The sequence below is a fragment of the Hemitrygon akajei genome, chromosome 1, assembly GCF_048418815.1.
Source record: "Hemitrygon akajei chromosome 1, sHemAka1.3, whole genome shotgun sequence".
NCBI lineage: Eukaryota > Metazoa > Chordata > Chondrichthyes > Myliobatiformes > Dasyatidae > Hemitrygon > Hemitrygon akajei.
This window is the reverse complement of record NC_133124.1, coordinates 194,192,130-194,217,532: the sequence shown is the minus strand read 5'-3', so window position 1 is coordinate 194,217,532 and position 25,403 is coordinate 194,192,130. Positions and strand designations below refer to the sequence as shown.

At 42.6% G+C, this 25,403-nt stretch overlaps 1 protein-coding gene across 1 annotated transcript in view; it reads right to left on the bottom strand.

Moving 5' to 3' along the window:
• LOC140728475 (scavenger receptor cysteine-rich domain-containing protein DMBT1-like) overlaps positions 1 to 25,403 on the bottom strand; it is a 187,370-nt gene that overhangs the window by 58,693 nt on the left and 103,274 nt on the right. The gene's annotated exons all lie outside the window — the stretch shown is intronic.

The following is a 25,403-nucleotide window of genomic DNA, read 5'->3' as shown; positions in this document are numbered from 1 at the left end:
CACACACACACACACACACACACACACACACACACACACACACACACACACACACACACACACACACACACACACACGCAATTAAAAACCAACTAATTCAAGATGATAAATGTAGAAAATGCAAAGTATGGCCAGGTGCAATAGGAATCGATGTGAAAGTTGAGGAGAGTGATGGATTTAAAGTATTATATACGAATGAACGAAGTATAGGAAATAAAATGGATGAAATGAGGCTCAGTTGGAAATTGGCAGATATGATGTTGTAGGAATAACAGAGACATGACTGCAAGAGGACCAGGGCCGGGAAGTGAATATCCAAAGGTATGCGTCCTGTCGAAAAGACAGGACAGGTGGGCAGAGGTGTTGGGGTGGCGCTGTTGGGTGAGGAATGAAACTCAGTCCCTTGCGAGGGGTGACTTAGAATCAAGGAATATAGAGCCAGTATGGATAGAACTGAGAAATTGTAAGGGCAAAAAGACCCTAATGGGAGTTATCTACAGGCCCCCAAACAGTAGCCTGGATAAAGGGTACAAGTTGAATCAAAAGTTCAAATTGGCATGTCGCAAAGCTAATGCTACGGTTGTGATGGGGGATTTCAACATGCAGCAAGACTGTGAAAATCAGGTTGGTACTGGACCCCAAAGAAGGGAACTTGTGGAGTGCCTCCGAGATGGATTCATAGAGCAGCTTGTACTGGACCCTATCAGGGAGAAGTCCATTCTAGATTTAGTGTTGTGTAACGAACCGGATTTGATAAGTGAACTCGAGATAAAGGAGCCATTAGTAGTTAGTGACCATGATATGATAAGTTTTAATCAACAATTTGAGAGGAGAAGGACAAATCAGAAGTGTCAATATTACAGTTGAACAAAGGGGAATATGGAGCCATGAGGGAGGAGCCTGCCAAAGCTAACTGGAAATATACCATAGCAGGGATGACAACAATGGCAGGTATTTCTGGGACTAATACAGAAGGTGCAGGATCAGTTCATTCCAAAGAGTAAGAAAGGTTCTAAGGGGAGCAAGGGGCGACCGTGGCTGACGAGGAAAGTCAAGGACAGTAGAAAAGTAAAAGAGAAGTGTAACATAGCAAAGATGAGCAGGAAGCCAGAAGATTGGGATTTTTTAAAGAGCAACAGAAAATTATTAAAAACAGAATACGGGGAGAAAAGATGAGGTACGAAGGTAAGCTAACCAAGAATATAAAGGAAGATAGTGAAAACTTCTTTAGGTATGTGAAGAGGAAAAAAAAAAGTTAATCCCATGGTTCTGTCCTTCAAGTCAGAAACGGGTGAATTTATTATGGTGAAGAAGGAAATAGCAGACGAATTGAACAGGTACTTTGGATCTGTCTTCACGAGGGAAGACGCTAACAACCTCCCAGATATAATAGTGCCTAGAGGACCTAGGGTAACTGAGGAATTGAAGGAAATTCACATTAGGCAGAAAATGGTGTTGGGTAGACTGATGGGAGAGAAAGCTGATAAATCCCCAGGCCTGATTGTCTGCATCCTGGGTAATAAAGGAAATAGCTCTAGATATCGCGGACTCATTAGTGATCATTTTCCAATGTTCTATTGATTCAGGATCAGTTACTGTGGATTCGAGAGTAGCTAATGTTATCCCACTTTTTAAGAAAGGAGGGAAAGAGAAAACAGGGAATTATAGACAACTTAGCCCAGCATCCTTGGTGGGGAAGATGCTGGAGTCAATAATAAAAGATAAAATAGTGGCATATTTGGGTAGCAGTAAGGGTCGGTCCGATTCAACATGGATTTACGAAGGGGAAATCATGTTTGACTAATCTTCTGGAAATTGCTTAGGTTATATATGAAAATGGACAAGGGGGGAGCCAGTGGATGTCGTGTGCCTGGCCTTTCAGAAAGCCTTTGATCAGGTACCACATAGTATAATAGTGGGCATAATTAGAGCACATGTTATTAGGGGTTGGGTAGTCACATGGATAGAAAATTGGTTGGCAGACAGGAAACAATAAGTAGGGATTAACAGGTCTCTTTCAGGATGGCAGGCAGTGACTAGTGGGGTACCGCAATGTTCCGTGCTGGGACCGCAGCTAATTACAATATACATTAATGATTTAGATGAAGGGATTAAAAGTAACATTAGTACATTTGCAGATGACACAAAACTAAGTGGCAGTATGAAATGTGAGGAGGATGATATGAGAATGCAGTGTGACTTGGACAGGTTGTGTGAGTGGGCAAATGCATGGCACTTACAGTTTAATGTGGATAACTGTGAGGGTATCCACTTTGATTGCAAGAACAGGAAGGCAGCTTACTATCTAAATTCTGGCAAGTTAGGAAAAGGGGAAGTACAACGAGATCTGGGTGTCCTTGTTCATCAGTCACTGGAAGTAATCATGCAGGTACAGCAGGCAGTGAAGAAAGTTAATGGGATGTGTCACGTACCCTGTGACCAGGTTAAAAACCAACCGAAATGGAAAACTCTTTGAAGTCTGTGAGGACTAGTTACTAATAGTGTTCATTAGTAAACTAAGCAATACAGTACTATAAAATGCAAACATATGAAACAGGTCAGCAATGATATATACAGAAGTGTGGAAATTGGAACCAAAACCTAGGGTTAAATGGGTATAGTCTTCAAATGGAGAAGAGTTCAGTTCATGTCGAGGTAGTTGTTTGAGTATCGTTGGAGAGAGAGAGAGAGAGAGAGAGAGAGAGAGAGAGAGAGAGAGAGAGAGAGAGAGAGAGAGAGAGAGAGAGAGAGAGAGAGAGAGAGAGAGAGAGAGAGAGAGAGAGAGAGAGAGAGAGAGAGAGAGAGAGAGAGAGAGAGAGAGAGAGAGAGAGATGAAGAGAGGCGATGCTCTTGCCGTCGATATTCCCGTTGTCTCCCGAAGTCCTGTTATGGTCACCGACTCTGACCAGGATAGGTACGACCATTCTTCAGTGGTGGAACTATCACCCAGGCAAGGGAGAACACACAAATAGTTACCCACCGTTCGCACCTTTTCACACTGTGAGCCACTGATCGATTTACCCGAATCGATCCTCAAAACCCACCTTCACGTGGGTGCACAAAGCTCGTTCAATGTTCCGTGGTGTGTCTGTCTGTGTCTTAGCAGACCTGCTTTTTAACTCCACATGCTGGACACCGGCTGTCCATCAACCGGCTCCGCCATGCTGTTCTGCAGGAATCTTAACAAGCAAGCAAAGTGTTCTTGGAGAAAAGGTAAACAGTCAGCCCAGGAAACATAACATTAAAACTTATCTCTCCCTCTCTCCTTCATTTGCGCTGGAAGCCTCCCCCCTCCCATTTCTCAGCAGCAGTATAGTTAATAGCATCCCCGTTTCAAACCTGGATTGCCCATCACACATGTTGGCCTTCGTAAGAAGGGGAGTTGAGCATAGGAACAAAAAGGTCTTTGTACAGTTGTACAGGACCATGGTGACACCACACCTGGAGTATTGTGTGCAGTTCTGGTCTCCAAATCTGAGGAAGAACATTCTTGCTATTGAGGGAGTGCTGCGTAGCTTCACGAAATTAATTCCCGGGATGGCGAAACTGTCATATGTTGAAAGATTTGGGCGACTGGCCTGGTATAGGCTGGAATTTAGAAGGATAAGAGGGGATCTGATTGAAACATATAAGATTATTAAGGGATTGGACACGCTAGATGCAGGAAACATGTTATGAATATTGGGGGAATCCAGATCGAGAACCCTAAGTTTAAGAATAAGGGCAACACCATTTAGAACGGAGTTGAGGAAAAACTTTTTCACACTGAGAGTTGTGGAACTGTAGAGTGTTCTGCCTCAGATTGCGGTGGAGGCCAATTCTCTGGATTCTTTCAAGAAAGATCTTAAAGATAGCGGAGACAAGGAATATGGAGAGAAGGCAGGAAAAGGATACTGATTGTGAATGATCAGCCATGATCACAGTGAGTGGCAGTGCTGGCTCCTGCACCTATTGTCTAATGTAAAAGAAAAAAAGAGAAACAATCCAACACATTACAGAGTCTGGTTGCAGTTCAAATGAATCTGATTGCTTACAATGGCACTATCAATTCGCAAGAAACATCCAATAAAATCCTACTTCAAGGATGCAGACTCATAAAATAAATTATACATTGCTATAAATTCAAGCCTTATCCAGATTTAGAGTCAGTTTTAAAGGCAGAGAGGAAAACATGCTTCCTGCATAATTGCACGTATGTGCTGGACCCAAGAGAGATATCTGAAATGATAACACTGTGAGGAATGTAAAGTTACTTACCCTCTCCACTTCATTTTGTTGACATTGATTAAGAAGCTGTTGCTGTGGTGCCTCACAGATAGACGTACAATCTCCCGATTAAAAGCTAATTCGTGACCACCTTTGATATGACCAATGACAGTAGAAACGATGGCAAATTTAACAGTTTAATCGGAGTTTTGCTTAGCCTCATTGTCAAAAGTGTAAAACCATTAGAGCAGGCAGCTAAGCACACACCATTGTAGTGCACCTGTGCTGAGGGAGACTGTGGGGGGAAATGTTGCTGCCAAACTGACTGACTAAACTTGATTGAATTGACTTTATTACTTACATTCTTCATATACCTGATGAGTAAAAATACTTACCTCAGCGTCTAAACGTGCAATGTGCAATTTATATTAATTTATAATAAATATTATGTACAACAAAATAGTTAATGTAAATTAGAAATATAGTTGCGTCAGCATGCAATAAGCCTGGTGGAAGCAGCTGTCCCGAAATCGACTGGTCCTGGCTGCTACGGCACTATTTCCGGATGGTAACAGCTGGAACAGTTTGTTCTTTGGGTGACTCAGATCCCAAATGATTCTTCGGGCCCTTTTTACAAAGTGTCTTTCAAAATGTCCCGAAGAATGAGGTTCACATCTACAGATGCACTGGGCTGTTCACAAGACTCTCTGTAGATACCTTCGAGGGAGGGAACTACAGTTCCCATACCAGGAAATGATGCAGCCACTCATGATGCACTCAGTTGTGTCCATTTAGCAATTTCGTAGGATTTGGGGGCCCACACCAAACTTCTTCAACCGCCTGAGGAGAAAGGCACTGCTGTGCCTTTTCACAACACAGCCAGTATATACAGACTTTGTGAGATCCTCATTGATGTTCATGCATAGGAGGTTAAAGCCATTCACCCTCTCAAAACCATATGTCAATAGGGGCCAATCTGTCTCCAGTCCTCCTGTAGTCCACAACCAGCTCCCTTGTTTTTGCAACATTGAGGGAGAGGTGTTATTTTTTTTTTCTTGACAATACTGTGTCAGAGTATGAATCTTTCTCTTTAGGTTGCCGCATTATTATTTGAGATTATATCAATCAGTGTAGTGTTGTAAGCAAATTTAATTAGCAGATTGGAACTGTAAGTGCTGACACACTCATGGGTATACAAGGAGTAAAGAAGGATGTTTAGTACACAGACCTGAGGGTCATCTGCGTTAAGAGTCATAGGTGCGGTGATGAGAGAGCCCATTCTTACCACCTGCCGGCGATCAAACTGGAAGTTCAGGTTCCAGCTACACAAGGCAGGATACAGGCCCAGATCTCTAAGCTTCTTGCCAAATCTGCAAGGAATTGTGGTGTTGAATGCTGAACAGTAGTCGAAGAACAGACCTCATATAAACATTCCTCTTCTCCAGGTCTGTAGAGACAGTGTGTAGAGTTATAGCTAATACATCATCGGTCGATCGGTTCTATCGGTAGGTTAATTGTAGGATGTCCAGTGTGGGTGGTAGAATGCTGCAGAAATAGCCCTTGACCAGCCTCTGAAAACATTTACTTATTATTGACGTGATTGCGACAGGACCCGAACCAATCAGACATGTCATCATGGTCTTTTTAGGTACCAGAACAATGGTGGATGTTTTGAAGAAAGAGGGCACTGTACACTGCGAGTGGAAGAGATTGAAAATGTCTGTAAACACACATGCCAGTTCGGCCGCGCATGTCCTGAGTACCCGCCCTGGGATGCTGTTTGGTGCCGGCAAGTGAGGAAATCAGGAATACTGTTGCAGATGGAGATATTGATACCTGGGACTTCAAGTTAGATTAGTTCTGAACAATTCATAGTTTTGAATGTTGAGCTTCAGTTATTGAAAAACATATTGATATATGTATCTTCACTGTCTCCATGTTCCAGAATGTTCGTAGGGTGGAGCTTTGTTTTCATAGTGCTATAAGATGACTCCTTTCCTTGCATCTTTTGAATCAGTTCTATTTATATCCTTGATATCGCTTTTATTTTCTTTTAAAGGTTATTTTGAAGATTATGACTTGGAGGTACACTCTGACTTCGGCTTTTTGCGGGACTGGGGCCCGTTCTGAGGGCCTCACAATCAGCTCCTTTTTGATATCCCAAGGATGCAGCTTGGAAAACTAGTGTGCCTTCTGGGTTTCGGATTTTTAAGGCTCTGGAGAAGGCTGCATCAAGGCCAGTGGCCCTGGATGAGATTTCGCGGGAGAACAGTAAACATCGGGAGCAGTGGGTTAAGTGCCATGTGCTGATTGTCCAGAGACCTGAGTTCTCTAGGCGCACAGCTCGGAAAAAGCGTCGCAATAGACTTTTAATATCGTAAATCAGCTAGTTTTCTGTTATGTCTCCCTTTCCCTGTGAAACAAGGCACATCATTTTCCCTTTTTAGGGACATAGAGAAACTGCGGCATGTTGAATTACATGGTGAATGAGTAGTCTTTGAGTTATTGCGAATCTTTGTCTTTATTGATCATTTGTTGCATGCGTGTGTGCTTGTTAAGGAATGCCGTTGCCTATTTACTGGAAGGCCAGGGGTTTCTAGCGTTACGGTCTGATCAGTGATTTCCGCATTAGGGTTACTTCATTTTTCTCGTGTTCCATTGGGCGCCTTGATTGAGGCACCTGCTCCTGGGTTCAGCTATTTCTTTGCTGGATCGTCATCAGAAACACACACCAAGAAGCTCGTCACCAGAAACCAGTTGCCAGAAGCTTGTCACTGGAAGCTAGGCTGGCGAATTCAGGTTCCGGGCTGCCGAGAGGACTGGCCCATCATCGGAGTGGCTGAGAATCGTGCACTCTACGTTGCTTCGATGCCTGTGGCTGCTCAGCGTATTCAGTCATTTTCGTGTCCAGCTGAGTTGCCAGCTGATTGCCGCTGCTGCGAGTAAGGTACAAGTTATGTCGTTTTCGTGGTCGGCTGAGACTTGCTGGTCGTTTGCTGCCACTTTGAGCAAAGATCCGAATGGACTGTAGTTGTGTAGTTTTGTCTCCTCGTTGTCCCTGTCCCTCCAGCTGAATGGGTCCACCCGTTTGCCGCTGTTCTGAGTTGGATATTCTGTCTCTTCGTTGTCAAAGTCTCTGCGGCTGAGTGGGTCGGGCCGCTTGCCCCTGCTCTGAGTTGGGTATTTTGTTTCTTCGTTCTCCCAGTCTGTGTTCCAGTCCAGTCAAGTCCGAGTTTCAAGTCAAGCCAGAGTATCAAGTCAAGTCTAGTCCGAGTGTCAAGTCAAGTCAACGCAAGTCCGAGTTCCAAGTCAACTCAAGTCAGGTCCGAGTTGCGAGTCGAGATGCAAGTCGCCAGTCCCGAGTCGAGATCCGAGTGTCAAGTCGCGGGTTGAGATCAGAGTCCTGAGTTGCGAGTCGAGATCCGGGTCCAAGACATGCCTAGGTTTCACTGGATTCTTATCCAGCGTTTACGTCCATGTTGATATTTTGTCCTTATTCCTGGCCTTCTTAGTAATTCCCAATAAACACAGTTCAATGTATATTATTGTTTGTCAGTGTCTGTATCTCGCACTTGGGTCTGCTCCCAGCGTCCCCTTGTAACAAGTAGTTGCTGCCTTGCTGCTGTTGGTGCGTGGAAAGGGACAGCTAGTGCATGGGACATTGCAGTTCTAATGTTTAACTACAATTCAATCTTTAGGACATTCTCTGTTTTCGGGGATGTTTCTGAAGTAAAAGAATTTCAGGATATATATGGTATACACTTCTCTGAAATTAAACGTACATATTGAAACCTACTGACTGTGTGAAGAACCAATGAAATGGGATCTGCTGCTGACCAGTTTTGATGGGATGCTAATTGGAGTATATACAAGTCACTTCTTAGGTATAAGTTGCTATTGTATAATTATAAAAGCAAATGATAAACCCTTCTACAACTGTCTCCTTTTCTTCACATTCTATTCTAAAATATGTATATACAGCTTATGTAAGATGTTGAGGACAGAGATATTGTTGGTAAGTTTTTTGGGTATGCCGAAATTTTTGCTGTTATTGAAATTGACGGTCTGATCTTTGTCCATGGAAATATATTAATCGCCTGGTACAATTACCATTACAGTTACAACGGATTTCAATCCTGATATGAATGAGTGATACATTTGGTGAGGTCCTATTGCACTGACACACAGTGCTATGAGATGTCAGGCACTAGGAAGTGCGGAAGAACGAACACAAATTGTTGTTGAACTTCCAATGGTACAAAATTGGCAGCCGAGCCGAAAATTTGTTTGCAGTCTGGTACCACACACTCAGAAGCATATCATTGCACTGGAAAGGATAAAGACGAGCCTCACAATGATGTTACATGTGTTACAGTATTTCTGTTGTAAAGGAGGGGATAGAAACAGTATTTATTTTCATGGAGCACTGCAGTGTCTGTGCGAACTTGAAAGAATTGTCTTTAATATGAGTCCTATTGATGCAATCTTCTTTCAACGGCAACCAGAGCTTAAGCAAATTCTGAAAAGGTCCTGCAGCCAGGAAGCGTACGATTAACGTGATGAGTCCTGAGGAACAATTTTATCATTTGGCAAGCATGGAATGAATGAGCTCAGGATGGGCCTGGAGCAAGACCTACAACACTTAAATTACATTTTAATATAACATTTTCACAAAGAGTAATTATTTGTTTCATATCATGATAACAGCAGCATCCTGTCACCTGTGTACAAGGCCCACATCTGCCCACCATTTCTCATCATTGAAATATCAGTTGAAGACCAGGTAAACGATTTTAAGAGTAATTACTATTACTTTTCCAAAGACCAAACCGAAATAGTGATTTTGTAGAAAGTCTAAAAGCCTGTAAAAGTAACAAAAAGTACAATGAGTTATGCTATTTAGATCCATGTGAGATGCTTCAATTCGTCACACTGAGAATGTTTTTATGAGTTGAACAGTGTGAGTAAATCACTTCTCCTGATTGTCTTCATGAGCATTACATTGAGGGTGAATCAGAACTGTTGTTTTTTCAGAAACTTAAGAAATATTGGATTGTGGAACTGAAATTATTCGATTGGATAACAGTTCATAATAGACCTGCACAAATACCTGAAATTCAAGGCTACGAACGAGGGGTGATTGATAAATTAGTGGCCTATGGTAGAAGGAATCAATTTTAGAAAGCCTAGCACATTTATTTTTTCAATACAGTCCCTTTCTATATTTACACACTTAGTCCAGCGGTCGTGGAGCGTACGGATCTTGGACCTCCAGAAAGTGTACACAGCCGGGTGATTGATAAGTTCGCTGCCCAAGGTAGAAGGAGATGAGGTATTAATTTCAAACCTTCTGTATAATCATTCAAAGAGTTTCAAAAACATGAGTCAGGAGAATGGGGAAAAGCTTTCAGCATATCCTTTTCTGCTAGAGAGACAGTTAAATTGTTTGCGGCGCCCGGCGGGTCAGTCAGGCTGCTGAAGTGTGTAAATTAACGATGGATCAGGTAGCCCCTCCCTCAGAAGTTCAGCTGATCAGAGAGGTGTCGGGAGCCTTAGAAGAAAACCAGTGGTGGAACGCCCTGGTGACTCTGGGGAAACACGTTTAGTGAGATGGTGTTCCAGTGTGTCATTACAGATAAATGGAAGCTGTACTAAAGCCATCCTCGACACCGGGACTCAGTTCAAGTTACCTTAACGTTTATTTTACAACAGGTATCGGAAGCTTTTCCCGTGGACACCATTCAGGGCACTAGAGTTTTGGGGTATCAGTGCTGGTGATTATCCATATGACCGTTATCGGCCAATGAAACTGGAGTTCTCGGAGGCTGATATATGGGTGTCTGAGGTTCGTGAATAGTCATGTCATAAGGTGGGCGTTGGGAGTGGACCCAAATGCAAAGCACAGCCACGGAAGTACTAGGAACTGGGCTGGACTACAGTTATGGACGGGACAGGACACAGACGAAGAGCTGGGGCAGGAACACAGACTTGGGCTAGTACTTTGGCTAGGAAAGCGGGACCAGTACAAGGAACTGGGAACTAGAAGCCTTGGCTTGGACTCCGAGCCAGAGACTGGAGAAGGACCTAGAACCTGGGTCTTGACTTCGGACCGGACCCCGGAACTAAGCGGGGGCATGACGTGGCTACAGGACTAGACATGGCTTGGGTTCTTCGAGGCAGGACTAGACATGGAACTCCTGCACAGGGCGATGCACAAGGACAGGACAATAACCCAAAGCCTTGACTTGATCTTGGACCACCTGAACACGGAGCCTTTGTCTTGAGAGAACATGAACACAGAGCATTGGTCTTGAGAGAGACAGGAACATAGGGACATGCAACACAGAGCCGAGAACACTCCTTAGCAACACGACTTGGGGCCGGGGCTCTACATGGAGTTTGGACTCCTCCTGGGGAGCAGGATGTAAGGCCGGGACTCGTACACGGAACACAGAAAGCCGGTTCCCAACAGAAGGTAGCGGCAAATGGCTGGACCTGCATAGCGAAGGCATGGACACAGAGACGCTTCCCAACACATCCCTATTGCACCGATACGCAACATCTTGGCTGAAATTTTGTCCTGTCATCTGCCTGCCCTTCTGAGAGCTATCCTTGCTTTATCCCCTACCCACACGCTTTAATAAACCTGCTCTCAAGGATATTCGTCTCAGTCTGCTTCAAGTGCAGCCAGTCACGTTGCACAAGTTATACCTCCCCCCTGCAGCAGTTTCCTGGCCACGAATTTATCTGACAAATTATCATCTTTCTGCCCTGACTTGTACGTGGCACAGGTAGCAATACAGAAATTGCCACCCTGGATGTCATACTTCTCAGCTTTCTGCCTCACTGTCTAAATTCTCTCTTCAGGACCTCACTGATTTTCCTTCCTATGCATATGTACCAAGACATCTGGCTGCTCTCCCTCCCTCTCTGAAATGCGGTGGGCGCGATCCGAGTTGTCCCCGGGAGGCAACACGCAATCCGCGTGTCCCGTTTACATCCACAGGAGCTCCTGTCTGTTCCTCTGAATATCGAGTTCTTTATTACTACCGCTTTCTTTTCAACTTCTTTACCTTTTGCATCACGGACTCAAGCTTAGTTCCTTTAACCGGCTGGCATTCCCCTGGGATGTCAACCCCCAAACAGTATGTAAAATTGTATACTTATTTTGAGAGCAATAGCCACACGTGTGTTCTGTACTAATTAACTGCTCACATTTCAAATTCTGCTGACAATCAGCCAGCTACTCGCTTCCTGCAACTTCTGGATGACAACTTCCATATAACACTGACGGATTATCTCCTCACTCACACTTATAAAAGGGAGGTCACCCTGCTGATGTTCCATATCCCTAACATGGTCTTGAAGAAGCTGCAGCTGGATTCTCTTCACGCAGATGTAGCTCCCTAGGAGAGTCTGGGTATCCCAGCACTTTAACATCCGGCATGAAGAACAGACAACAGGCAGTTACTTCACTCAGGAAGAGAGAGGACAAACTTAAAACTTAACAAAAACTTGACCACATCTCAACACCGCCTACGAACCAATAGTTCAAAATCATCGAATCTCGTCACATACCCCTGATCCTCGACCAACCTTTGCTGTCCCAACTTAACTCTTCGCCGAACTGGAAGAAAAGACGGATCATGCTATTTTCAAGTCGTTACAAGATGGGAACTTTTCTAGTTGGTGCTCCGACCCCAGATTTTCCCAAAACCACCGGGCAACGATAAGCCAGTTTTTGCTCATATTGATGCTCATATAAAGCTGATATTAGAATTTGTGGAGTAAGTTAAAAGGTTATGAAATTCAAATCTGAAAGGAAGGAGAAGCAGACAGAGCTTAAGGGGTGTGTATTGTGGGACTGGTGGACTGATGTGAGCTCATTCCAAAACGAGGCATATTGGATGTAAGGCAGCTGGACACAACTTGTATCATTTCTTTATCTATGATGTTGTCTCAATGAGAAAATTATCTTTGCGAGAAGGACTGGAATAACAGCTCAATTTTCTGGGATTTCAATGTTGCAAAAGTGATGAAAAAAATTAATAAAAAAGGTGAAGGGTTTGTATTACTAATTAGGGAGCATTCCACAGTTGCCTTCACAGGGGACATTCTGGACGGTTTCTCCACTGGGGTAATATGGGCAGATCCAAGAACTACAAAAACTGCAGTCACTCAGGTGGAATTATATTATTGGCCTCCGAATAGCCTGTTGTATTTGCGGACAGATAATGAGACGGAGAAATGAAATATCTGTATTTCAACAGTGGACGTATTTAACATACCCAATAATGATAGAAGATCAGTAGAGGAAGATGCTTAACGGGGGCAGAATTTATAAGGTTCCTGAAAGACTGGTTCTTGAACCAATATGTGGATAATCCAGACAAGAGCAAATTCATATTCATATTGGAGAATCCATATTGGTGGAGGAGCTAGAGGTAGTGATACAATGAACGTGAAATTAACTTCATAAAATGAATTAAACTTTACCTATATCTGCTTTATATTATAAATTCAATCAACAGGGTAACCGATGAGAGTTTACTACTGCACAACAAAAAGGAAGATAATTTATGCTTGGAGAGTGAGACTATTGTAAAAGTACAAAGTTAGCATTTTGCATCTTTATTCACCAATGAGGAATTTAGCGAGGAAAATAGGATCGGTTTGAGCTACGCCAATACGTAAGGGCTCTTTTTAGACCAAGAAGTGGATAACGTTGAGTATCTTGAGGAGACTTCAAATGGTTAAATCCCCACCGCCTGATATGATTTTTATCCCGGTTTAGGGAGACAGGCAAAAGGAAGGAATGTTGGGGATTTGATGAAGATCTCCTCTGCCAAAAAAAAAAAAGCTGTCAGGGGAATAGGACAGAAGGGAATGTTTTCCCTTGTTTAAGGAGGCAAAAACGTTAATCCAAGAAACTTTAGGCTGTTGTGCATCTGTGGTAGACATTTTTAAAAGGTTCTAAGCAATAGGACTAAGATGATGGCATTAAAAATAAAAAAAAAATAATAATATGAGTGGCAGTCTGTATGGCCTTCTGTGCAGCAAGTCATCTTTCGCCAACTGTACAGAGCTTTTCAGAATGTGACCAAATTTGTTGATGACAGTAGAATAGTGGATGTTGTGTGCATGGACTTTATTACTCAATTAAATGTGTCACTCTGGTGGGTTGATCAGGAAGATTAAGATGAATAAAATGGACAGTTATTTGATTGTTTGGATTCAGATTTGACTCGGCCATTAATGACAGAGGGTTGTGATTGAAGGCTAATAGTATCGCAGGAAGAGAGCATCCTATGGTGTTCCACAGCAATTGGTGCTGGGACCTCTATTGTATGTAATGTAATAAATGGTTTATTTTGTAAGTTTGTGCATGTCCCAGGTATTGATGAAGTGTGGCGAGTGGAGAAGGTCATCAAAGGATAGCACATGCCATCCATGCGCTAACGATTCAGGGATTCATGAAGCAGTTGTACGAAACATTTGCTTAGTACCTGGAACACTAGGTTCCATTATGATCACGCACTTTATGAAGACGTGGATATTTTAAACATTGTGCAGATGTTTTATGAGGTGACTGCCTGTGTTAGATTATATTAGCTCTAAAGATGGGTTAGATAAAAGAGAGTTATTTTGGTTGGTGTGTCAGAGGCTATGGGGAGATCTGATCAGAATATATACAACTGTCTGAGGCACAGATGAGGTCGGCACCCAGAATTATTATACTTTGGATAAATGTCAGATACTAGAAATTATTGTTGGAAGATGAGGGGAGGGAAATTTAAAGGAGCTGTACTGGGCAAGTTGTTTACACAGAGTGTGATATGTGCCTGGAATGCACTGACATGGATAATAGTGGTGATCACACCATGAAATGGCAGACCAGACTCAATGGGCCAAATGGCCTAATTCCGCTCCAGTATCTTATGGTCTTGTGATATTATGAACACATGTGCTCACAACCGTCATGTTAGTGCCAAACCAAAATGAGGCACTTCCTGTGAAAATATCTCAGAGATCCCATGTGATGTATTTGCTTATTTAGCCATAAAGAGAAATATTGTCTATCCTGTTCATATAATGTAGAGTTATCAAAAAATCGAGAGGTGCAGCACTAAGCCCCGTGTTGCACATTGGGCGCATTCTATACATACATCCACCGCAATGAAATGTTTTTGGTGTCTGGTGTTGAAGCATCTGATCTCCTGTCTGAATGGCGAATTGAACCTTCCCCAATTTGCACAGCAGATGCCATCTCATTGGCTCTTTACAAAACCCTGCTACATCTGGTCAAGCAAGATGAATGCATATCTTCATCAATTACAGCTCAGCATTTAATACCATCTTCCCTCAAATCTAATCAGTAAACTCCAAAACCTGGGCCACAATACCCACTTATGCAATTTGATCTATGATTTCCTCGCTTGCACACCCCAGTCAGTTCAGATTGACAAAAAAAAAATTACTGTCCAATCTCCATCAGCAGAATCACCACATGGATGTGTGTTTAGCCCCCTGCTCTATTCACTTTACACCTATGACTCTGTGACTATGAACAGCTCCAAAACTATAGACAAACATAACACTTACCCAACTTCTATGCATTCCTCCACTGAAGCCCCAGGCTTTACAGCTTTCAACTCCCGGACTGTTTTGCCGAACCCCTCAAACTTCCCACCAATCTCCGCCTCTTCTCCTCCTCCAAGCCTGACCACTCCTCTAACATTAAAAACGTATGCTCGATCCAGGTCTCATAGTCCACCTCTCCATCCGAGGTAGGCTTGGCTCCGGAGAACACCCACCAGCTTCAGCCGTGGCCTCTCAGCCACTCCCACCAGGGAGTTAATTGCGGCTGCCAGCTCCAAGGCTTCCACACTTCATGGGGGGCAGGGCCCAGTCACGCCTTCCCCCTCCAATCCCCCTTAACTAGTGACGGGCACCTCTCCGGGGGCCACCCCTATCTGTAGCTACTCCTCCGGTGTCTCGTCATCTTCATCCTGGGAGAGGGTGTGAAGCCCCCATGGCCCCGCCTCCCCCAGAACACTGACCGTCGCTAGCAGTTCCAACATCATGACGTCAGCACTCGTATGAACTAACACCCAACTAGACTCTACCTCTTTACCACATCGTCTAGCTACCAATTCTACCTGCCCAATAACTTTTACCAAACTTAACCCCCGCACTAACGCGTCTCCCGAAACACGAAAGTCCACTCCGCTCACTACACAGGAATACTGCACCGGTACTTCTTCCAACACGCACCAGCTAACAATATTATCTCTGTCCATCTCCGCTCTGCTGCCTGCGCGATTCCACAGCACTTGATTATCCAATCCCGGATGAGCCCCACAAATGTAACACTTACCCAACAGGCTGGTATATGTCTAGGTGAAAAGGAGATCCAGACACTCACCAACCCGACCTCCCGTACATGCAGGTGCTGTGAGAATCAAGTTTATGCTGCGCGTACACACACAATATCAAACTCACACCAAATACCGTTGTGGAATACACTTTAATGATTTTACTAAAACTGAAAGAGTACTATGCAATACAGTATATATGAAGAAAAAGAAAATAAGGTAAAAGACGCCAACTTATAAAGGTTCAGTCAGTTTAGTGGACATCGTTGGAGCTCAAGCATCGAACCATTCGAGCCCTCGTTAATTTCCTCCGACCTCCACGTCCTGACACCTGGGACCACCCCCGGTGGTCGACCGAGCAGTGCAGCGCACGTCCAGCTTCCTCGGCGTCTCCTTCCCGCCTCCCCAGAAAAGACCGCAAAACCCCCAATCTTCCAGACTCACAAGACAAAATAACATACCCCATTGGATGAAAAATGAATACAATCCCCATATCAGCAAGTCCAAAGCTAAACAACTGCGAGAGAAAACACTTATCAAACATAAAAACATTCCTACACTAGCAAACCAAAGAAGCCATTTTGATTAGCATACACCGTACATTTTGTACACACGTTTTCTGAGGAAACTACTGTAGTGCGCCGTATCAAAGATTGTGATGAATCAGCATACAGGAGGGAGCTTGAAAATTTGGCTGAGTGGTGTAATAATAACAACCTCTCATTCAATGTCAATAAGACCACAGAACTAATTGTAGCATGTCCTGACAAGGAAACCAGCAGTCCATGAGTCAGTGATCATTGGAGGATTGGAGGCAGTGAGAGGCAATAACTTTAAATTCCTGGGTATCAGAGGACTTTTGACGGACTCATTATATAAATACAATTGCCAAGTATGCACGACAGCAACTCTTTCTCAGGAGTCTGTGGAGATGAGGCCTGTCATAAAATCCCTGGAAAATGCTGTAGATTTGTACTGGAAATTGGACTGACTGGCTTCATTATGGCCTGGTATGGGGACACCAATGTGCTTGAGTGGAAAATCCTCCAAAAGGTACTGCAGGTTCAGCCAGTACATCACCTTCCAAACATTGAGCACATTGACATGAACAGCAGCATTCGTCATCAAAGATCATCATCAACAAGGCCATGCATTTTTCTCAGTGCTGTCATCAGGTAGAAGGTACAAGTGTTCCAGGACTCGCTGCAAAGGATTCAACAACAGTTACTACCTCTCAACCATAAGGCTCTTGAACAAAATGGTCTAACTACACTCATTCTATTTCCGGTGTTCCCACTACTAGAGGTCTCACTTTAAACACTCTTTATTTTGTTAATTCCCGCTTCTGGGATATGGAATAACAAAATATTATAGATGTGACCATTTCTCTGGAAATTACAGCTGGGTAATATATAGTCCACATTGCTAGCAGAAGTCTCAAGTACAATAATTAAAAAGAGAGATGTGTGGAGCCCAGTAGAAAGTCATTACAATGTAAAAGGAAAGCAAATCATGTGGTAAACACTAGAAGATGCCAGTAAGCCAGATAGCAGTTTTTGACTCAAAAATAATGCTGCAATTGTTGAATTTGTCCTCCGACTTACACCATAATAAAGTGATCAGTGTGAAAGGTTTCAATTAAGTGCTAACAGAAAAAATGGAAAATGAAAATGGATGAGTAAATCTAATTTAAGGAATTTGAAATCCTAGACAGATCAGAAACTATAGAGTTAATAACATCTTTTATTTGAAAAGTTTAGATGTATTTGCAAACAGAAAGTTATGAATTTAATGTTGATTTATATATTAACTGTACAATGTGCCCAACAAATAAATGACGTGGTGATCCTCAAGCTTCCAGAGTTCTTTTCAATGAAATGAGCTTGGATGGGTGATGTAAAAGTGTTAGCAAGTTATATGCTCTGAAGTGCAATATTATCCGTTTGGAAAAATAAACTCCGGGAAATTGAGAAAAAGAGGCTGCACTGTGACCAGAATGAAAGCTGAATTTCCATCCAGTTATGGAAAAAGCCTCAGAGTAAATTACACCAGAGTCATTTGATCATGATTCTGTCATCGTTCTCCATTCATCAACAGAAGCATATTGATGCAAATTATCCTTCTGACGTAAAAGTGTCCTTGATTGGACCATATCATAAAAATTAACTGAGACATGCACACGCAGAATTTGACAAAAGTCGAAGAAACTTCTACCCATTTCACAAAAGAGACTTTCCTTTTCTTGGAGACTTCCCCAACTCGTGCCAGATTTCAGCCTGCCCCTTATCAACACTTACCATATCACCACTGTTCATAATGAATATTGCCTCACCTCCCCATTTCTGTAACACCTGATATAATTTTATTTACAATTTATGTATATCATAGGTTTCCTTGTCTCTAGCATATGCTAGTTAATTAGCACATAAATCAAACCTACCGATATAATTCATACTGCAACAGACTACAGAGTATTGGCAGAAAACATCAACAGTATTTATTTCCATCCGTGTTGCCTGACCTGCTGAGTTTCTTCAACATTTTATGTGTGTTGTTCAAAATTCAAATAATGCCATAAGTTTTTATGGTGTTAATAACACTTCAAAGTGAAACAGGTCTCTTCCGATAATTTAATATAACAGCATAGATAGTTTTACTGCATTTACTCATTTGGAGAAAGCTTTTTGGTTCTTATTAGATTCTATACTCAAGTGTGCTGTGCTCACGCTGTTAGCCAATATTGCACGGATTCTTCAATTTTCCATTGCAGTTGCTTTTGCTCAAATGTCAACACCTGGAAATATTTCAGAACAACAAGCCAAGCATGTTCATTTTGAGTATTCATGGCAACTTGCCTCAGATATTCAGGAATATGATAACTCGCACTCATGCATTATAGCTTTCCACTTAAGTAAACTGCATCTTATTTTTCTTACAAACTATTAGAAAAGAGAGTTGGAGACAGTAACTATTACATGTTATTTAACATTTTATTCTTTGTGTACATAAAGCTCTTAAAATATTCTACATTGGTACAATGAGCTCTCTGCAAAGTTGTTTATCTGTTGAGCTAGTAGGAAACACCTGCTATCATGACGTATGCCAAAAATATCATTCCTTTTATCATTTCTTCTGAAGTATTGATATGCCAACTCCATACGTTGCAGCTGGACATGTTCTGACTAAAAAGACTTATGTGTATAATTTTTGATCCAGTCATTAAATCCAAAAAGTCAGTTACGGAATATTAAGTTTAGTGTGAAAAGACTAGTGGAATGAAAATTGTGACAAGCTTCAAATTCTAAACTGAGAGGAAGTTCTCGTCATGCCAGCTCTGGGTTCCTTAATGTTGATGGAACCCCTCCCACCAAGACCCACCCCCACCAATAGAAGAACAGAAGAAATACTCATGTGTCCAGAACAAATTTGGGAATTGATCAATATAATAACATCATAGAGAAGTGTCACAAGGAGGCATTGGTAGTGGACCCAAATGCAGGACACTGAAGTAGTCGTAGAAATAGTATGAACTGGACTATTTTTATTAAGAATACTGGAGAAGCCAAGGAGTGAGGACAAAATGACAACATGGACATAGATGTAGAATAACGAATCAGAAAACTTAGACTTGGACTTGGGACTTGGACTTGACAGGGAACTCAGGTCATGACTCGGAACTCGGGTCTTGGCAGGGACTCGGTAGCTGGGCCTTGAAATGGCTCTTGACTAAAACTCGGACTTGGCTAGGCTTGGACACGAACTTGACTTGGCATGGAGACGGACTTGACTGGGAACTCAGGTCATGACTCGGAACTTGGGTTTTGGCACGGGCTCGGTACCTGAGTCTTGACTTAGAACTCAGGCTTGACTTGACCAGGGGCTCGGGCTTGACTTGACCAGGGGCTCTTCTCGGACACAGGACACATGGCCAGTACCCTTCTAAGACACAGGGTCTGGACCTCTGAGACACAGGGCCAGGACCCCTCTTTGACATAGGGCCAGGACCCCTCTTTGACATAGGGTCAGAACCCTTCTTTGACACAGGGCTGGGACCATTCATGGACATGGGGCCGGGACCTTTCTTGGTATGAGTTTCTGATGCCGAGCCTGAGAGTATGCCGAGTATAGGACTCGGATACCGAGGTTCTTGGGCCGAGTTTCTGATGCTGAGCTTTTGGGTGTAGGTCCTGACGGGGATGGTCCAGCAAAGGAATAGCCGGACCGCTGAGCTATTTATGTTGCAAGTCTGAAATGAAGATCAGCTGCCTCAATCAAGACGCCCAAATAAACAAGGGGAAAAAGAAATAACCAGAATACGGTATCCATGGACTGGACCATGAACCAGTATGCGGGCTTCACGGACCAGACCGTGACAATACCCTAACCTCTATGGGAGCCTCCTGGTGATCCAACAGGCTTGCCCGGATTATTGACGACCCGGGTGTGTGGGGGCGTTTTCAACAATAGGGAACCCTGGATGGCAAGAGTTTAACGACAGAGTCTGCGTTGCTAAGTCCATGTTTTACTGGGCCGTTCTGTCACAAGTCGGCAGTGGTAGCGGACCCAGATGCAGGACACAGACACTGAAGTAATATGAACTGAACTATGTTTATGAAGAATACTGGGGAAGCCAAGAAGCGAGGTCAAAATGCAACATGGACATAGATGCAGAATAACAAATCAGAAAACCTGGACTTGGACATGGGATTTGGGCTTGACAGAGAACTCGGGTCATGATCTGAACTTGGGTCTTGGCAGGGACTCGGTCCCTGGGAATTGACTTGGCTCTTGACTAAAACTCAGACTTGGCTTGGCTTGGACACAGACTTGGCTGGGAACTCGGGCTTGGCAGAAAAGGGGAAAAGAAATAACCTGAATAAGGATCACATGAACCGGACCGTGAACCAGACTCCAGACTTCACGGACCGGGCAGTGAACCGGAAGTTTCCATGTGCAGAACTTACTGAGGTGGCATATTTACTGCATGGCTGATTTGGATACTCCACAATCTGACATGCTTCTATCCTTGGAAAGTAAATCATTCCCAGCCTTATTTTTCAATCAGTTAAATTTTTCAGCTGTTGTCTACATGTCTGGAATGTTGCTTTGTTCCCTGTCCCTGCATCTGGACTATTGTAGTTCAATAAACCATAAAATCATGGAATTAAATCGTAGACTTGTCAATAAGAATTTTGTATCTACAAATCTGCAGTGCAAACCCATCTGATTCACCGATATACTAAATAAAACAGCCTCACCTTTTCAACATCCATATATAACTGATATTTCATTCCTCACAGTGGAATGTAATTTTCAGTACAGTAACTAATCTTTCAGGCCAACTCTTTTCTCACTGCAGACATCAGGTAGAAAGTACAAGTGCCTTAGGACTTGCACCACCAGATTCAAGAACATTGACTACCTCTCAGCCATTAAGGTATTGAACAAAAGGGGATAGATACACTCACTTAAGGACCCATTTACAAAGATATATTGTTGCTTTCTGCTTCTTGTTTATTATTGCTTATTTATATTTGCATTTGCACAGTGTGTTTACACTTTCGGATGTTTGCAGTTTACAGTTACTTTTCTATAGATGTGCTTAGTATGAATGCAGTAGAAGTGTTATCTGTGGAGATATGTATGTACTCTGATAATAAATTTTAATTTGAACTTTGAATTTCCCAGTATTTGGCCTTTTGACTTTGCACTCCATTTAAGTCCCTCATGCTGTTCCATCAGGTCACGCTCCAGCCTCCCAAGCTGCATGAAAACAATTCACCTTTCCCTACTTTGCACCAGCAGTTATACTGCACAATACAGTCAACATCCTGTTGAACTTCGTCAGACACACCATGCAATGAATTCATATCCATATTGTGATGCATCAAGTGTAAATGCACAGAGTACTCCAAATATGGCCTACTTACGTATACAGCCACAACATAAATTCATATTCTTTATACTCATTGTACCATGTGTTGTACGAAAGCAAGTCGTTTTCTTAGTTTACCACTCTACTCACACATTATCAGAAAATCAAGTTGTATTGCCACTTCAAGTCCAAGAAATAAACCATTGAGCACAGGCATTGCAATAAATGGAACCACCAGTGCTTGAAAGAAAAGCCGAGTTGACTTGTTTTTAAAGCCAGTGAGTTGATGGCAAAATCCCTCATAGAAGTAAGGAATAGAATGTTCTGAAGCATATTACCACTCGTTAGCATAAAATACCATTCATGTACTTGAGGAAGGACAGCGCAGTTATTTTTGCTTGAAATCTAATTACCGTTTTCTCAATGAATTTTACACCTTTTCATATCTTACATCAAACATTCATACAGCGACTTAAATTGAACACAAGTCTGAACAAGTCAGAAACACCAAGAGAAAAAAAAACTGCAGACACAGGAAATCCAAGCAACAAGCAAAAAAATTCTGGAGTAACTCAGCAAGTCAGTTAGCATCTATGTGAAAAGTACAGTCGGCATTTTGGGCCGAATCCCTTCGGCAGGACTGGAGTCGATATAAGAGGCGGGTGAGTGGTGAAAGAACCAAGTGATAGGTGAAACCTGGAGGGTGAGGAATGAAGTAAAGAGCTGGAAAGTTGGCTGGGAAAGATACAGAAGGCTATGGAAGAAAAATAAAGGAGTAAGGTGGTCCACAGGAAGGCAATAGGCGGGCGAGTTGATGAGGTGAGAGAGCGAAAAGGGGATGTGAAATGGAGAGGGGAGGTTGCTGCGGGCATTACTGGAAGTGTGAGAAATAGATGTTTATGCCATCAGGCTGGAGGCTACCCAAATGGAATATGAGGTGCTGTTACTCCAACCTCAGTTTCAAAGCTTTCAGAGGTTTCAAGTGTATATTTACTGTCAAAGAAATGTATAAAATATACATCCTGTAATGCTCTTTCTTCACAATCATCCACGAAAATAGGGAAGTACCCCAAAGAAGGAACGACAGTAAAATGTAAGAACCTCAAAGTACCCCTCAGCACCCCTCTCTCCTGCACGTAATTGGCAGCAAGCAACGATACACCCTCACCCCACCGACCAAAAGAAGCATAGGCATCCTTAACCAAACACCCAAGCATGAACAAAGCAACAGTAAAGACACAGACTTGCAGTATTCCAAAGACTACGTTCTTCACACGGTAATACCACAGGCTTTCTCTCTCCCCAATAATGGAGAAATTGATGTCTCCATTTCACAAACATAACAAATAACTCGTCTGTTTACAATGTTAAAAGTCCATTTTGGCACTTTTTCAAGCTCTTTGCCCAAAGATCTCGAGCCTCTGGGCACACAGCCACATATCTTCCGACTCCTATGTCACACAGTTATCTTGCCCAGACACTGACCTTCGATTCCCCCCCCCCCATCTCCAGACCCCCGAGATCATTGGCCTCCAAAGGCAAGCCGAAGTCTTAGGCTGAGCCCCGGAGTGCCAAACAACAGCCAGTTATGAAACCCCAAGAGCAGAACCCATTCCCGCAAATAACCTTAGTTAACATGTAACTCCAGATCACAGTCTTCAAAAGAAGCTTGAAACAGAAAAACAGAGATAATAAAGATGGAAATAGAGCTGTTTCCATAGATGAAAAAACAAGCAAGTCGCCATTTAACGTCATCATCATTTTGTTCTGCCTCCACTGATTGGAGTGTCGCTGTTAAGTGTGGCCTCATCACAACAATCAAAGAGGACATGGAAGGACATATTGGAATGGGAATGGGAAATGGAATTAAAATTGGTGGCCACTGGGATATCCCAATTATTCTAGCAGATGGAGCAGAGAAGCTCGCCGAAGCAGTCTCCCAATCTATGTTGGGTCTCATCGATGTACAGGAGGTCACACCAGGAGCACGTAACACATTAAAGAACCCAACAGATTCACAGGTGAAGTGCAACCTCAGCTGGAAGGACTGTTTAGGGTCCTGGATGGTAGTGAGGGAGGAGGTGTAGAAGCAGGTGTCGCATATGTCCGCTTGCAAGGGTAAGTGCCAGGAGGGAGATCACAGGGGAGAGAAGAATGGATGAGGGAGTCGCAGAAGGAGTGAACTCTGCAAAGAGCAGAAAGTGGTGGGAGGGACAGATGTGTTTAGTGGTGGGATCCCATTGGAGGTGTTGGAAGTTTTGGAGAATTATGTGCTGGATGCAGAAGGTTGTGAGGTGGTAGTTGAGGACAAGACAAACCCTATCCTTGGTAGGCTCATGGGAGGATAAGGTAAGAGCAGATGTGGGTAAAATGGAAGAAATGCTGAGGGCTGTGTTGATGGTGGAGGAAGGGAAGCCCTTTTCTTTGAAAAAGGAGAAATATTTGTGGTTGCATCAAATAGGTAATTGTGCATATTACTCAAGCATATGCAGTATATTCTCTCACAATGTTCAATAAATGTCGATCTCAACATTATGTAATTTCTAGTAGATCAGCCACTACTAGAAAAAGAGGTGAGCTTTTAGCATCATTACAATTTTCACAACACAGGATCATAGTTAGCATTAATTTAACTGTAATGAAAAGAACCACCTCAATCATTAGGCAATACATAAAAAATGCTGTAGGAATTCTGCAGGCCAGGCAGCATTAGCTATACATAGAGGTATAAAGAAAATAATTCTTTGGCGGAGTGCAAGATGGTATGTTCTTCATTGATGTTGATGTGGACTCTGTTAGATGTTGTGCACAATTGCATAGATTTGTGGCCCGTATTGTGTCCCATACCTCAGAAGGATATGAGGGGAGCACAGCATTTATTCTCTGGATAACACTGGAACAGTTTGGACAGCTGCATGAAAAATCTTCTTGCCTTCCATGTAAAAAGCTAAAGGCTGATTGTGTGTTGTATTTTAGATTATCCCAGTCAATTGAAGCAAGACATGAATGAAATGCAATTAAACTGAGCTAATTTAAGATATGAATCTACACTGACTGACATTTTAAACAAATTGACAGTTACGTTAATTCCACATGACAATGCATTGTTCAACACATTGTTAAGTATACACTAAATTTCAGCATCAATGAAAGCACTTTGCACCAAACAATAATAATAATCGGCTGAAAACCGGGCATCAAATCAGAAGCAACAAAATGATTTATACATTAACTGACCTTCTATACACGGATAACTTGAAATTATATGCTCCTTTATCAGTGAAGCTAAAGCGATTAATTGAAACAGTAGAACTATTTTTTAAATATGTAAACATGATCGTTGAACTGGATAAATGGAGAATATCAACATTTAGGAAGGAGCAATAGGGCTGATAGAACACAAATCAGAGCAGTAGGATAGAATATGATGAATAAATATGAAACATATAGTACCAAGCAATGAAAAGAGATCATAGTGTGGTAAAGGAAAAATCCTTGACAGAACTTATTTCAAGACTAAATGAAATCTGCTCATCAGAGCTCAACAGCAACACTATAACAAAGGCAATAAACACTTTCCCTATACCTACTATATATTAACATATTCTTTTGGCATAATATCTTGGTCTGAAACTAATTTGGAAAATTTACAAAGAAAAGTAAGAACTGAATGACAAATTTCAGGAAGCATAATGTACACTCGAATGTTTTAAATCAACACTACCTAGGACAGAAATAGGAAGAGGAATAATACACATTAAATATCCCCACAGCAGTTATATAAAACTTCTGAGGATCTAAGAGGGGTGATTGACATCCCCGCAACCTGAGCAGACCAGATGTAGACAAGCAAGCATAGAACTCCTGGCTCGGAGTTGGAGATCTCTTCCCAAAAAAAGGATGCCTTGAGACAATACAGGACCAGAAAATTAACACAGTTTCTTTCA